Raw genomic sequence first — 14,441 nt, forward strand, 5'->3', positions numbered from 1 at the left:
TAGTGTTGTTACCTCACAGCAAGAGGTTCTCCCGTTCGATTCTCAGCTTGGCTTGGGAGTGCCTTCTGTGTGGAGTCTGCATGTCCTCCCCATGGTTGGGTAGCATTTGAAAGACATGCGTGCGTAAATGGGCGTGCCTTCGTTGAAGGTTGGGCGTCGAGTTGACACCTCGGCATTTCATAAAAATCTACTGCCAATCAGTAGTGGACCGGAATTCCGCTCTAGTGACCCCTTACTGGGAAAAAGCCGAAGGCAAACAACAACAACATTTAGATAAGGATTGTGACATCTGTAAGGGATTCAACTCCAGTGTTCTAACTGACAGAAAAACAAGTTAATCCTTACGGGATTGCTTCCTCCAAAATCTTCACCTACACTTCTGGGGCCACCCCAAAGACTTGAGAAAAAGGGAGATTCCCTTTCTGAGGAATTTCATAACAGATCTCTAGAATGTACTTCAGTGTCGACTTCAGCTCCATCCTCAGAGACACCAGTTAAAGAAAAAGTCAGATCGGAATTTCAGATTCAACAAATCACTTCAGACCCATTCTTTTCAGTTATTAATGCAGCCAATTACTTCTTGTCTCCTGTTGCCTTTTCTGGAGCAGTCTGCCAGCTGCCACTCAAGACTTTTATCTACGGCTTCCTTTCACGTCATCCGGGAGCTTATCTGAGGCAGATGTAGACAGAATGATGAGGAAGTTCCTCAGGATGCAAATACAAATGAAAATCTTTTCATCTCATACCCCATCAGGTCTGAATACCCTCCTTAGAGTCACACCTCAGATCTGTGCTTTGGTTTTTGGAGCTATATTCCTTGGATCCAAAGGTACCAACATCTTTGACTCCAATGGTAACTGAGCTGTCTGGCCCAGAGTACTTTAGAGTCAAAGCATCAGCACTGGGTCTGTGGTGTTGGATTCGATTCCAAAGCTATCGGAGCCATTTCTTCCCCTCGGAGCATCAGCGTTAGGTAGCTCGGTTCCGACTCACTCCTTGGGTAGTTTGCCTGTGAGACAGTGGGAACCAACAATCCACAAGCTTGCCTTCTCAGATTCATCATTTTCTGCATCTCCCAGGCACTCTGCTATATAGGTAGTGGATAGAGCCTTCTCCATACCTAGAGTTCGGATAACTCTGCCCTCCTTGGTTCTGACTTCCCAGTCCAATTCAATTTTGTGTCCAGAGCCTCAGTCATCCATTGTACTGGGGCAGCCAGCCTGAACCAATCTCCAGGCCACCTAGCAGGGTATTGTTAGCTCTTCTGATAACTCCCGGGAGCATCGAAGATCCTCGGAAGAGGAAGTGTAAAAGGAGGCGCTTAGACTCTCCAGAAGAGTCTGTCACTGAGGACACTGATTTTGATGAAGGGGAAGGGTCCCCCAATCACCACCCAACGATGTCTCATTTGGAGACCTCTTAGAACTCCTAAAACAAATGGGTGGTTGGTCCCCCGATATCCCTTCCCAAGAGGAATCAGTGTTTCTGGAGACCTTTGGTCTGGCCCATCTACGCCCTGGGTGACTCCACCCCACTGATAAGCTCATAGATTTAGTCTCTCGATGGGCATGAAAGGAACCAGACACAAATGAGTCAATTCCTGAGAGACCAGTCAGGATCCCACCTAACGATAGCCCACACTGGAGTAAATGAGTATCCTTTGAAGCCATATCACAGTGGTGGCCACTAAAAAGAAACTAGCACAGCAAAGTTCCTCTGTCCACCCCCCCCCCCCCAACAGGGAGTACAGAGTGCTGGACAGGTTTGGGAAGTGTGTCTATGCTTCAATGACCTTTGACCTTAGGTTGCTGAATTATTTGGCATAGTTCATACGACTTCAGACGGATTTGATCAGAGAGCTCTCCAAATATCTCTCTGGGATCATATCCTCCAAGGTATAGAGTACTTTTTCCTCTCAGTTGGCTACCCTACAGTCTATTTCAAATTTGTCTGTGAGGCTTATCTCACATGCTGCTGAAGACACCCCACAGGCGGTGGGTTCAGGCATTTCCATTAGGAGACATACCTGGGTCCACTTGTGTTTTTGCAGAACCCTTCAAGCATTCTTTTCTCAATGCTGCTTTTGAAAGATCTTCATTGTTAGGCCACAAAGTAAAAGACATACTCTCTAGAAGGGGTCTATATTAGAACATCGAAGTTTCAAAACTTTGAATGTTCTAATATCATCCCCTATTCAGTGAAAGCTGAAAATATCGAAGCAACAGAAAACCAATTTTTTTCCTAGGGAAAGAATTCTGTTGCCCAGTTCTGTTGCTTTGGTATTTTCAGCACTGTGGTGGAAAGTTATGGGTCGGGTTCAGGTAAGTGTGCGATTGAGTGCAGGTTAGGTTAGTTAGGGTTAGGGTGTGGGTTAGGTATGTGTGCGATTGTGTGGACATGAGGGTTAGGGCGGGGTAGGCGAGTTAGGGTTAGGGCGTGGGTTAGGTATGTGTGCGATTGTGTGGATGTGAAGGTTAGGGCGGGTTAAGTGAGTTAGGGTTAGGGCGCGGGTCAGGTAAGTGTGCGATTGTGTGGACGTGAGGGTTAGGGCAGGGTAGGTGAGTTAGGGTTAGGGCACGGCTGAGGTGAGTGTGCGATAATGATGGACCTTAGGGTTAGGGTTTGGGTTAAGGTAAGTGGATAGTTAGTGGTGTGTGTATAGTTTAGTGTGGGGTTAGGTGTAAGACTTTGGGTGTATGTGTGTGGATTGCTGTTTGTTTGGTGTGCTTGTGTTGTGTGTATGTGCTTTGGAACAGCAATTTTTTTCCCTAGGAAGAAATTTGCTGTTCTGTATGTTCGATGTTTTCATCTTTCCCTGAATACGAGTTGATATTAGAACATTCTTAGTTTTGAAACTTCGATGTTCTAATATAGACCCTCTAGAAGTGATCAGGAAAAGAAAGCCTTGTCTGCCATGGGCCTACGTTTTTCAATGCCTCAATGGACCTTTTCTAGGAACCAAAGAGGTAGAAGAAAAATGTGGTTCAAGAAATCTCAGGCCATCTTTCAAGATCCACATGGAGACAGTTCCCCCAGGGGCAGGGGAGAATTCAAATGGCAAGCACTGTCCTTGCTGCAGAGGTGGGCCACATAATCAGGGATCTAGAGATACCTTCTCTGACAGATACTATCAGTGCTCCTAAAAGGAGGCCCAAATGTCCATCGCTGGAGGCAGTCGGGGGTCATTTATCCCTGTACCAGAGAGCCTGGATAGAAATTATAAACAATTCATGGGTGAGCAGGATAATTTCCAGAAGTTATATCATACCATTTTCCCACCCAACTCCATTAATTTCATAGATGATCTCCAATGCTCCCGATAGAGGGAAGCAGCAGCACTAGAAATAAACAAGCTGGTAGAAAAAGAGTCATTCAAAAGGTCCCAGAGACCAGAGGGACTCCGGAACTTATTCAAGATTCTTTTTAGTACCAAAAAAGATAGGGGACTGGAGACCAATCTTGGATCTCAGCAAACAAAATCAATCAGGTTAGCATACAAAGTTCTAGATGGTCATGGTTCACTCCATTCTGCCATTGCTGCACAAGGATGATTGGATGTGCTCATTAGATCTTCAGGATGTGTACTATCATGTCAAAATGAATAGACAATCCAGAAGATATCTACGCTTTTGGCTGGCAGTCAGTTATTACAAATTCAAAGCACTGCCCTTTTGGCTCATTACAGCCCCTAGGGTGTTTACCAAGTGTATGGCAGTAGTTGCAGCTCACCTGAGACTGCAGGGATTCCAAGTGTTTCCATGCCTGGATGACTGGCTCCTGACTGCTCCAACCAGGCATCAACTAATTAAAGCCTGAGACTACTTACTCCAGCTGTGTTCTCATCTGGGGATATCCATCAATTAAAAAAAAAAAATCACACAACGCAGCAGTAGTAGAAGAAAAGATTTTTTGGCACCATACAAACATCTGGCACCTCGGCTTTTTCCCTTCTAGGATACACACTGAAGTGCTCATACAATTTAAATACATTTAATAGGTAATTATCTAATTAATGTAATAATTAAGGGGTCCTCCTGGTATTTAAGTTGTATGAGCACTTCAGTGTGTATCCTAAAAGGCGAAAAGCCAAGGTACCAGATGTTTGTATGGTGCTAAAATACTTTTCTTCTACTACTACTGCATTGTGTGATTTTTTTTTTTTATTTCAAATTTAGCCTTAGTCTTGTACTATTGGCTTGGTGTTTTTTCAATAGGTCTGTTGAGGCAGCAGTCATTGAACCAGGGCTGGTGCAAAACCCTACAGCACAAGATAAGCTCCTGTTTGCTGACCTAATGAAGGAGAGGGAAGCTAAATGATGGATATTGTGGATTCTGATATGCAGTTTGAACAATAACAACGATTGATGACCAAGGAGGTTAGTTTATTTTTGATACCAAGTTGCTGAAATACGTTGAAATGGGTGATACACCAAGAGGCAGAAGGGCTAATAAACTTCCAGCATGGGGTTTCTCTGATGAGGAGTAAGAGTTATAGAAGGATTGGAAGAAGGTTTCACTACAGTGCATGCTAAATTGGGTTTGCATATTAATTAGAAGGAATATGCAAACCAGTGTCAAGTTGCAGGACCACATTACAAACCTGCAGCAAAAACTACTAACTGACTTCCCAGAGACTGTGTTTTCTAATAGAATGCTGGAAATTAAAACCAAGTTAGAAAAAGTGGAGTCAGAAGTTGTGGCACATAAAACCGGAAACTTTTTTGTGATGATAGTGACTTTAAAAATGGCGCTGTGTTTGCTTGGGAACATACGCCACATCGTGGGAGGTCCAGATTTGTCACTAGAAAACCCAATTTGAGGCATTCATCACTGTCATCAGTGGGGATGTCGACGAAGAAAAGCATGTCATTTGAGGACATCCGGTTGGCCAGCACTTCTGATGTGTCCAACGTCTCAACTAATGCCTCTGCAAGTAAAAATGACAGAGCATCTTTTCAGGATGGCTAGACAAAGGGGCAAAAAAATTGAGTGAAGGCAAGGAACAACAAAAGGAATTGACTGTTCTCAGTGGATGAAATGTTTATTTCACAGGACCTGCTTTAAGAACACCTGTGTTTGACGGCGTTTTAGCTTCACCTTATTTAAATGTGACTAAATGTCACAGTGTGAGTGTTGCTACAGATGTAAGTAGTGTTAATACTGATGATACTTTTAAAAACTGTTAACATGTCTGACTTGGTTTTGTTAGAAAGTATGGTTAGTCTTTTGAGCAAAGGAACGAAATTCGTTCCAACAAAAATTCCGACTCTGGCTGATGTTTTAATAGATGTTAAAAAATGTTGTCGAAAATTACATCTCGTGTACTTTGGGAAAATTCAGAAACAAAATGTTGTACCTGCTCTGTATGAAAGTTTTGATGTGGAAAATATCAACGAAGAAGATGTTTTGTTGAATCTGTCCTTTTATGATAATGATAGCATGTCAGAAAATGAGGTATCTTGTTTAGGTGGCTTTACTACAGGTTATTCTCAGTTTGTGTTACTCCCACTGCATACAATTAATAGCTTTGTTCCACCAAAATGGTCCTCAGCAGTATGCCTATTTGAACAGGTTTTGTGTAGTAAAGTAGAATTTGAATATTTGAAATTTGTTAGACACTAAACAGCGTAAGTTCAATTTATCAAAACATGAGTGGGATGTGCTGAATGAACTGAGGGGCTTATTAATGCAATTTGTATTTAGGCAAGCAGATAAACGTGGCAGCTGGATTGTTATGTCCAGAACACAATATCACAGATGGTTCAGGAATTATTATCAGTTGAGGAAAATTACATCTTAATAACTGATAACCCAGTAGTTCAGTTTAATAGTGAATTAAGTGATTTGTTGGAAAGGGGTGAAAGACTTGTTTTTTTAGCAGGGGATGATGTAAGAAAGTTGAAAATACTTAGACCTTGTGACCCAGTCTTTTACACCATCCCAAAATTACATCCTCCAGGTAGACCGATCGTTTGTGGTGTCAACTCATTTTTGTATAATGTTGGCATCTTTTTAGATTCAGTGTTTAAAGGTTACCCAAGTAGGATTCCTGCACATATTAAAAACACTCAAGATTTATGTGAAGTAATGTGCACTGTGAAGTGGAAGGATGACTTGTACTGGGTTTCAGTGGATGTTAGTTCCCTGTACACCAACATTCAAAATAGGTATGGAATAGAAGCTATTGTTGATATGTTGGGTCAGGGTCCAAGAACAGCTTTTATCATTTTGCTTTGCCCTTAGTTATTTCAAATATGACAGTCACATATATCTCCAAAAGAAAGGCACTGCCATGGGTGCATCTTATGCGCCTGCATATGCAATCATTTACATGGGCTTTTTTGAGATGGTATTCATGTATAATACAAGGTTTTATAGGGAGAACGTAGTACTATATCAAAGATATATAGATGATTTGTTTTTTTTATTTGTAGGGGACAACCTTTTGAGTTTAGCAAATTTTTACAGGAACTTAATGAAAATAGGCATGGTTTGAAATTTTCTATGACTATGGGCAGTTCAATTATTCAATTTCTTGATATAGAATTCTATGTGGACAATTATTCAATATACAGTACAGGCTTTTCTGAAAGCTCACTGCAGTAAATAATTTCTTAATTGCTGATAGTATGCATCCCCCTCATTTGATTAGTTCACTGCCTTTAAGTGAATTTAAAAGAGTGGTACATAATACAGCAGAGGAGATATACATTAAAGAATATCTGTTGGAAAGTAAGATCAGATTATTGAAAAGGGGTTATGATGAACATTTGTTAGGATGATAAGATCTAGCCTTACAAATGAATATGGTAGAGTTGATCTGAGAAAAGGAGAATATACAGTACTACAAATCTAAAGCCCAGATTTGTGGGGAAAGATTTGTTTTTGTATCCAAATATTCCCCTTCTCCACAGTTATGAGGAATTTAATTTTGGAATTGTGGCATTTAGTGTGTTTAGATGACAAAGTGCGTCATTTGTTCCCTGGTACAGTAAGATTTTCTTACAGCAGATATTTGAATTTAAAGGAGTTATTAAATATTCCTTTGTAGAGGATGGACAAGGGGAAGGTAGGATGTTTGCTTGTGAAGGTTGCAAGGTATGTAGAAGGATCAGAAACATTTCAGGTACCTACATTAATGGACATAAATTTGAGTGTAAAAGTAAATTTACATGCAAGTCTTGTGGGTTTGTTTATATAGTAGGCTGTAGCTGTCAGGCCACTAAATGGTGTATTGGTCAACCAAAGAGAGCAGTCGAGGTGAGAATATTAGGACATTTGGGAGACATCTGGAATAGAAATTTAAATGTCCAATATGCAGCACACATGGGGGGGGTAATAGTTTATTTTCTTTAGCATCCTAGCTAGTCCAATATCCTCTAGTGGAGGTGATTTTCAGCAAAAATTTATTTCATTAGAAAGTAAAAGGCTTTTGAATTATGTCACAGTATCTACTAGGGGAATGAATTTCAAAGTTAATATAACTTAGGATGCTTTATTCAACTTTTTAGGTCAGCTAGGTTCATAGGTTTAACAGAGATTTGGATGTGTTAAACAGGTTTGTATATGTTTGATATATTTAGTAAAACAGGCTAAATTTTATACTTGTATGTGATATTTACAGGAGAATGCAATGTTCGAAACGTGGTTTGGTATGTAATAATAATGGTTGTATTTAAACATTTATATATCTAAACAATGTAAAACAAAAAGAACCACCGTCACAGATAAAACACCGGAGAAGGATCCAACAAGTCCGGTAGTAAGCACACTGATAACTGCAACACAATACTATTGATTAAAATGCTGTTCCAATTAAACCAAACCTTTAAAGACAGTTTAACTGTAAAATGAATGTAGAAGCTCTCCACAAAGTTCGATGTAAAAGTTTTATTCCAACGACCAAAAAAGACAGATTTAATCACAAGCGCTTTCGCCTGGTCATACCAGGCTTTCTCAAGTGTAACTAAATTAAAAAGTAACAGGACTTTATACAAAAAGCACATTGCCTTAATTGGGATTCAATTAATGCGTCACACTAATTGTAAAATGTTAAATTCAATACAGACTAGAACTTTTAACCCTATAAAATTCATTGTGCAAAAAATGCATACTTAAAAACACATTTGACTGCTGTAAACGCCCTTTAAAAACTGTTGGATGATGAATTGCTCTGAAAAAGTTAAATGCTTGAAACTTGAATTGAAAAAAATCTTATTATGAATATTATTGACCATTTAAATGTGCCTAAAAAAAGTTCAATAATTGACTGATATTTGTTAAATAAAATAGTTACCAACAAGTTTGACATGCAATTGCCCATAAATATAATTAAAATTAAAAGTATGCTAAATGGACTTGGACAGATTCAATATTTTACATCTGGGTGGGACCCTTTATGGCCAACACCATTCATTTTTAAGATTTGTTATACATACATTAAAATCAAGTAAAACTATTTAAAAAACCTTTTGACCAATAAAGTGCATAGCAAGAAAAATAAATATAAAAATAGAAAAAAAGTGATTAATGTAAACTTAAAAACAATTATAGGGCATTATAATATGTTCCTTTTCTTTTTCAGTACTGGTGCCAAACTGGTAGCCTCATTTAAACCAGGATGTCTTGTTGCATTCAACTGCAACTGCCAAGTAAGTTCCCTAGTAGCTAAGAGGGTTTCCCAATCCCCCCCCTTTGATCTTGTTGTATTTTGTCGATGACAAAGAACCTTATGGCCATTTGTGGGCAAGTTAGCGAATGCCTAAAAAAGGCATTTGTGTCTTTGCCTTTAGCAATGTCGTATTGATGTTCAAATATTCTGCGCTTAAAAGCCCTGTCAGTTTTGCCGACATAAAATGCCGGACAAGCCTGGCATAGACCAATATAAACCACACCTGTGGTGTTACATGTAAAATGCCCCTTGGCGTATAAAGTTGTATTTCTTGCCCTAATGCGCACTTGAGCCCCTTGTAAAATGTACTGACATTGATTACATTTTCCACATGGAAATGTTCCATTCTGCACAGTTGCCCTATTGTTCCTTGAATTTAACTCAGTTGTTAAATTCCTTTCAAATAACCCTTTGAGGTTGATGTTTGCTTTTTTAACAAATCCTATTTTCGTAGGAACAAGTCCTGAAATTTCTTCCTGCATAGTCACCATTGGCCATAGGTTCCTTATAGTTCCTTCTATCATTGATGAATCTTCAGTGAAAGTATACACAAAATTTTTTGTGAAGTTAGTGACCCCAGCTACTTCCCTTTTACAAATTTCAACCCTTGTGCATAATAATGGGGGATATTCACAGTCCCTTTTTAGTGTTATTTCCTCTTTGATAGATTGAAATAGCTGTTCAGGGTACCCTCTATCTAAAAATAACTTTTTTAAAAAATCAATTTCCTGTAAAAACATAAAATTGGTACTGCATATTCTTGATGCCCTTATGAGCTGCCCCTTAATGATGCCCATTTTTTGTTTTAAAGGGTGCCCACTCTCAAAGTGCAGAAAACTATTGGAATAAGTGGGTTTGCGGAAAATACTGGATATTAATCCAGCTCCTACAGGATTCTTACATAATTTAATGTCTAAGTAATGTAATTCTGTGTTGCTTACTTCAAATGTAAATGAAAGAAAATCAGTGGAATTGTTTAAATACTGCATGAATTCCTTTAACTGGTTTTCAGAACCTCCCCAAAAAATACAAATGTCGTCTAGAAACCTCCTGTAGTGCTTAATGTATTTCTTCCAGCTTGTTGAATGTATGTAGTCCAACTCCCATTTATGTAATACTATATTCGCGTAAGCTGTGGCACAAGGTGCACCCATTGCTACCCCACTTTTTTGTTTAAAAAATTCACCGTTGCAGAACAAAAAATTATTGTTTAGTACAATGTCCATAAATTCAATAATCAAATTGATAATACTACTGCTTAATTTAGTTTCAGTGGCAATCATCTGCGAAAACCATTCCATGCCCTGATGGTGGGGAATACTCGGGAAAAGTTCAACTATATCCACCGTTACCATCAAATAATTGGAATTGTCCAAGTCGGAGGGTATATTACTTAAAAATTCCCATGAATCCCTGCAGACATATGGTAGAGAAGATGTATATTCCTTTAAGTGCTGATCTATGAATATACTTAATGGTTCCGTTGTGCTGCCTGCTCCTGCAACTATAGGCCTAAATTTAAGTGGGTCTAGGCCCTTGTGCACCTTGGGTATTCCAAATAAGGTGGGGGTTCTAGGTTTAGGTACTAATAAGTAATTGTATAATTTTTCATCTATGCAACCCTGCATCAAATGGTCATATAGGACATATTTTATGTTGTCAATTGAAATGTTCAGCTCATTTTGAGATACTTGTTCATAGATTTCATCATTTTGTACCAAATTTTGTAAATAGTTCTCATAATCATGCTGAAACATAAGTACAATCCCCCCTCCCTTGTCTGGTTTCATTACTCTTATGTGCTTTTTCCTGATGTCCTGCATAATATCCTCAAACACACATGGGAAGTTGGTGGAAGCTAGTCCCTTGTTGTCCCTGAAACTTTCCCTCCAAATCCTTTCTACCATTTCTTCAAATATTTTTAACGAAGGATGTGTGGGTGGATTGAAAGTGCTACTTCTCACCAAGGGGGTGTTTGTGTACGACTGATTTTTAAAAAATAAATTTAAATTAAGATTTCTAATAAAACTTTTAAGCTCTATCAAGAGATTGGGGAGGTAACTATATTTGCTAGGAACAAACTGCAAACCCTTAGTGAATAAATCAAAATGTTTGTCAGAGATAAATAAATCAGTATAATTGTAAATGTAAAAATTATCCTTGTTAAAAATTTTACAACCATGTATTTCTTCTTCTGTTATGAAGCTGGGGGTATTCAAAATAGTGTTATACACACCACTCATTTGCACCCCCTCCCCCATGTCCGCTGTTGATGGTAACTCGTAGTTCCCCCTGGTCTCCCCTGGGGAACCTGAAAACCCTGTTATTGGTTAAACCCCTCCCTCCTTGCTAGACGCTCACTTCTTCTCGGGGGGTCATGCATGGTCATTTCTTCATCCTGGTTGTAATTATTAAGCACATTGAAATTGTTATTAAAATTGCTATTAAAATTACTATTGCAATTGTTAGAATCATTCCGTTCATGATGTTCTACATCAACACCTCTCCCTTTGAAAGGTGTGGGGTATGCCATGCCTTGCTTGTATTCATTAAGATCCCTATCTAACTTTTTGGCCTTTCTGTCCAGTACCTTAAAACAATGAAGTGTCATCATACTTTTTCTTACATCCTATAAACTTTTCATTGTCAGTAATCAGTTCATCAAGTTTAGTAAGCTCATTCAAAATACAATTAGATTTACATTTGTAATCATCAATCATCATTTGTAACATCTCTAGACCCGTTCTGTTAAAAAGTTCCACAAGCCTTTGATAAAGTTCAGAGCCCCTGTGTGCGTTGTTTGGAAAACGGTAACAACGCAAACATTTTGGGATTCTCTCAACCCTGATGCATTCTTTTAAATAATTAATTTCCATTTGAGTATTTCTATAAGCATAAAGCTTAGTCCTGAACACATCAAGTTTACTGTCCAACTGTTCAAAATTAATATCTGCAGTACCTGTTTTTAGTTGCGGCTCCTGCTCAGCCCATGCTTTAAAATTAAATCCACCATTATTTCTGTTCCGGTCTTGCTCATTCAAGTCAGTACAACTGTCCATACGTAGCGACCCCACTGAATTGCTTGTAGTTCCCTTTTCTTTAGCTGCAGATGCGCCCTTCGGCTCCTTCTGCCGTTCCCGTCGATGAGGAACCTCTGTTGTTTGTTGCTGATTACACGGAATGGAGTCGCTAACTCCGTTCATAGTTGCCAGAGACTGATTTAGTTGTGTTAAAAGTGAAAGTACCTGGTTAAATTCGCGCCTAGTAACTGGCGCATCATCCGGCTCCTGCTGCAGCAGGAGAGGTGTGCTCCCAAACCCCGGCTCCGATTGGTCCTCTGCCATTCTTTAGTACCAGTAAAACAAAAAGAACCACCGTCACAGATAAAACACCGGAGAAGGATCCAACAAGTCCGGTAGTAAGCACACTGATAACTGCAACACAATACTATTGATTAAAATGCTGTTCCAATTAAACCAAACCTTTGAAGACAGTTTAACTGTAAAATGAATGTAGAAGCTCTCCACAAAGTTCGATGTAAAAGTTTTATTCCAACGACCAAAAAAGACAGATTTAATCACAAGCGCTTTCACCTGGTCATACCAGGCTTTCTCAAGTGTAACTAAATTAAAAAGTAACAGGACTTTATACAAAAAGCACATTGCCTTAATTGGGATTCAATTAATGCGTCACACTAATTGTAAAATGTTAAATTCAATACAGACTAGAACTTTTAACCCTATAAAATTCATTGTGCAAAAAATGCATACTTAAAAATACATTTGACTGCTGTAAACGCCCTTTAAAAACTGTTGGATGATGAATTGCTCTGAAAAAGTTAAATGCTTGAAACTTGAATTGAAAAAAATCTTATTATGAATATTATTGACCATTTAAATGTGCCTAAAAAAAGTTCAATAATTGACTGATATTTGTTAAATAAAATAGTTACCAACAAGTTTGACATGCAATTGCCCATAAATATAATTAAAATTAAAAGTATGCTAAATGGACTTGGACAGATTCAATATTTTACATCTGGGTGGGACCCTTTATAGCCAACACCATTCATTTTTAAGATTTGTTATACATACATTAAAATCAAGTAAAACTATTTAAAAAACCTTTTGACCAATAAAGTGCATAGCAAGAAAAATAAATATAAAAATAGAAAAAAAGTGATTAATGTAAACTTAAAAACAATTATAGGGCATTATAATATGTTCCTTTTCTTTTTCAGTACTGGTGCCAAACTGGTAGCCTCATTTAAACCAGGATGTCTTGTTGCATTCAACTGCAACTGCCAAGTAAGTTCCCTAATAGCTAAGAGGGTTTCCCAATCCCCCCCCCCCTTTGATCTTGTTGTATTTTGTCGATGACAGAGAACCTTATGGCCAATTGTGGGCAAGTTAGCGAATGCCTAAAAAGGCATTTGTGTCTTTGCCTTTAGCAATGTCGTATTGATGTTCATATATTCTGCGCTTAAAAGCCCTGTCAGTTTTGCCGACATAAAATGCCGGACAAGCCTGGCATAGACCAATATAAACCACACCTGTGGTGTTACATGTAAAATGCCCCTTGGCGTATAAAGTTGTATTTATTGCCCTAATGCGCACTTGAGCCCCTTGTAAAATGTACTGACATTGATTACATTTTCCACATGGAAATGTTCCATTCTGCACAGTTGCCCTATTGTTCCTTGAATTTAACTCAGTTGTTAAATTCCTTTCAAATAACCCTTTGAGGTTGATGTTTGCTTTTTTAACAAATCCTATTTTCGTAGGAACAAGTCCTGAAATTTCTTCCTGCATAGTCACCATTGGCCATAGGTTCCTTATAGTTCCTTCTATCATTGATGAATCTTCAGTGAAAGTATACACAAAATTTTTTGTGAAGTTAGTGACCCCAGCTACTTCCCTTTTACAAATTTCAACCCTTGTGCATAATAATGGGGGATATTCACAGTCCCTTTTTAGTGTTATTTCCTCTTTGATAGATTGAAATCGCTGTTCAGGGTACCCTCTATCTAAAATAACTTTTTTAAAAAATCAATTTCCTGTAAAAACATCAAATTGGTACTGCATATTCTTGATGCCCTTATGAGCTAATATATCTAAACAATGTGCTGTTATGCAAACAAAGTGAACTTTTTTTATGGTTATGTTCTAGTGCACTTTCAAATTGAATTGGTGATTATCTAATTAATGTAATAATTAAGGGGTCCTCCTGCTATTTAAATTGTATGAGCACTTCGGTGTGTATCCTAGAAAGTGAAAAGCCAAGGTACCAGATGTTTGTATGGTGATAAAAATAACTTTTCTTCTGCTACTGCTGCATTGAGTGATTTTTTTATTTCAAATTTAGCCTTTGTCTTGTACTACTGGCTTGGTGTTTTTCAATATCCATCAGTTACAACAAATTGCAACTCAGTCCAACTCAAACTTTGGAGTTCATCAGTGCTCTTTTCAATACAGTCACTCAAACAGCTTATCTCCCTCTGTCTTGGATTCAAACACTTCAGTGTCAGATCAAAAAGATTATTCAAAATGCTTCCCTTTCAGCATATTTGATATTCCAAGCATTGGGATCTATGTCAGCAGCAATCACCCATGTACCTCTGGCCAAGTTCCATATAAGAATTCTCTAATGGATACTCACAGCTTAATGGCCTATTTTCCAACACTCGTAATCCAGAGCACTCAAGAAACCTCAAGCTTGCAAGAAATACCTTATTTGGTGGACTCACACTAATGAAAAGCTATCTGAAGAG

Source organism: Protopterus annectens, chromosome 1.part1 (genome assembly GCF_019279795.1).
Source record: "Protopterus annectens isolate FY-2018-M chromosome 1.part1, PAN1.0, whole genome shotgun sequence".
Classification (NCBI taxonomy): Eukaryota; Metazoa; Chordata; order Ceratodontiformes; family Protopteridae; genus Protopterus; species Protopterus annectens.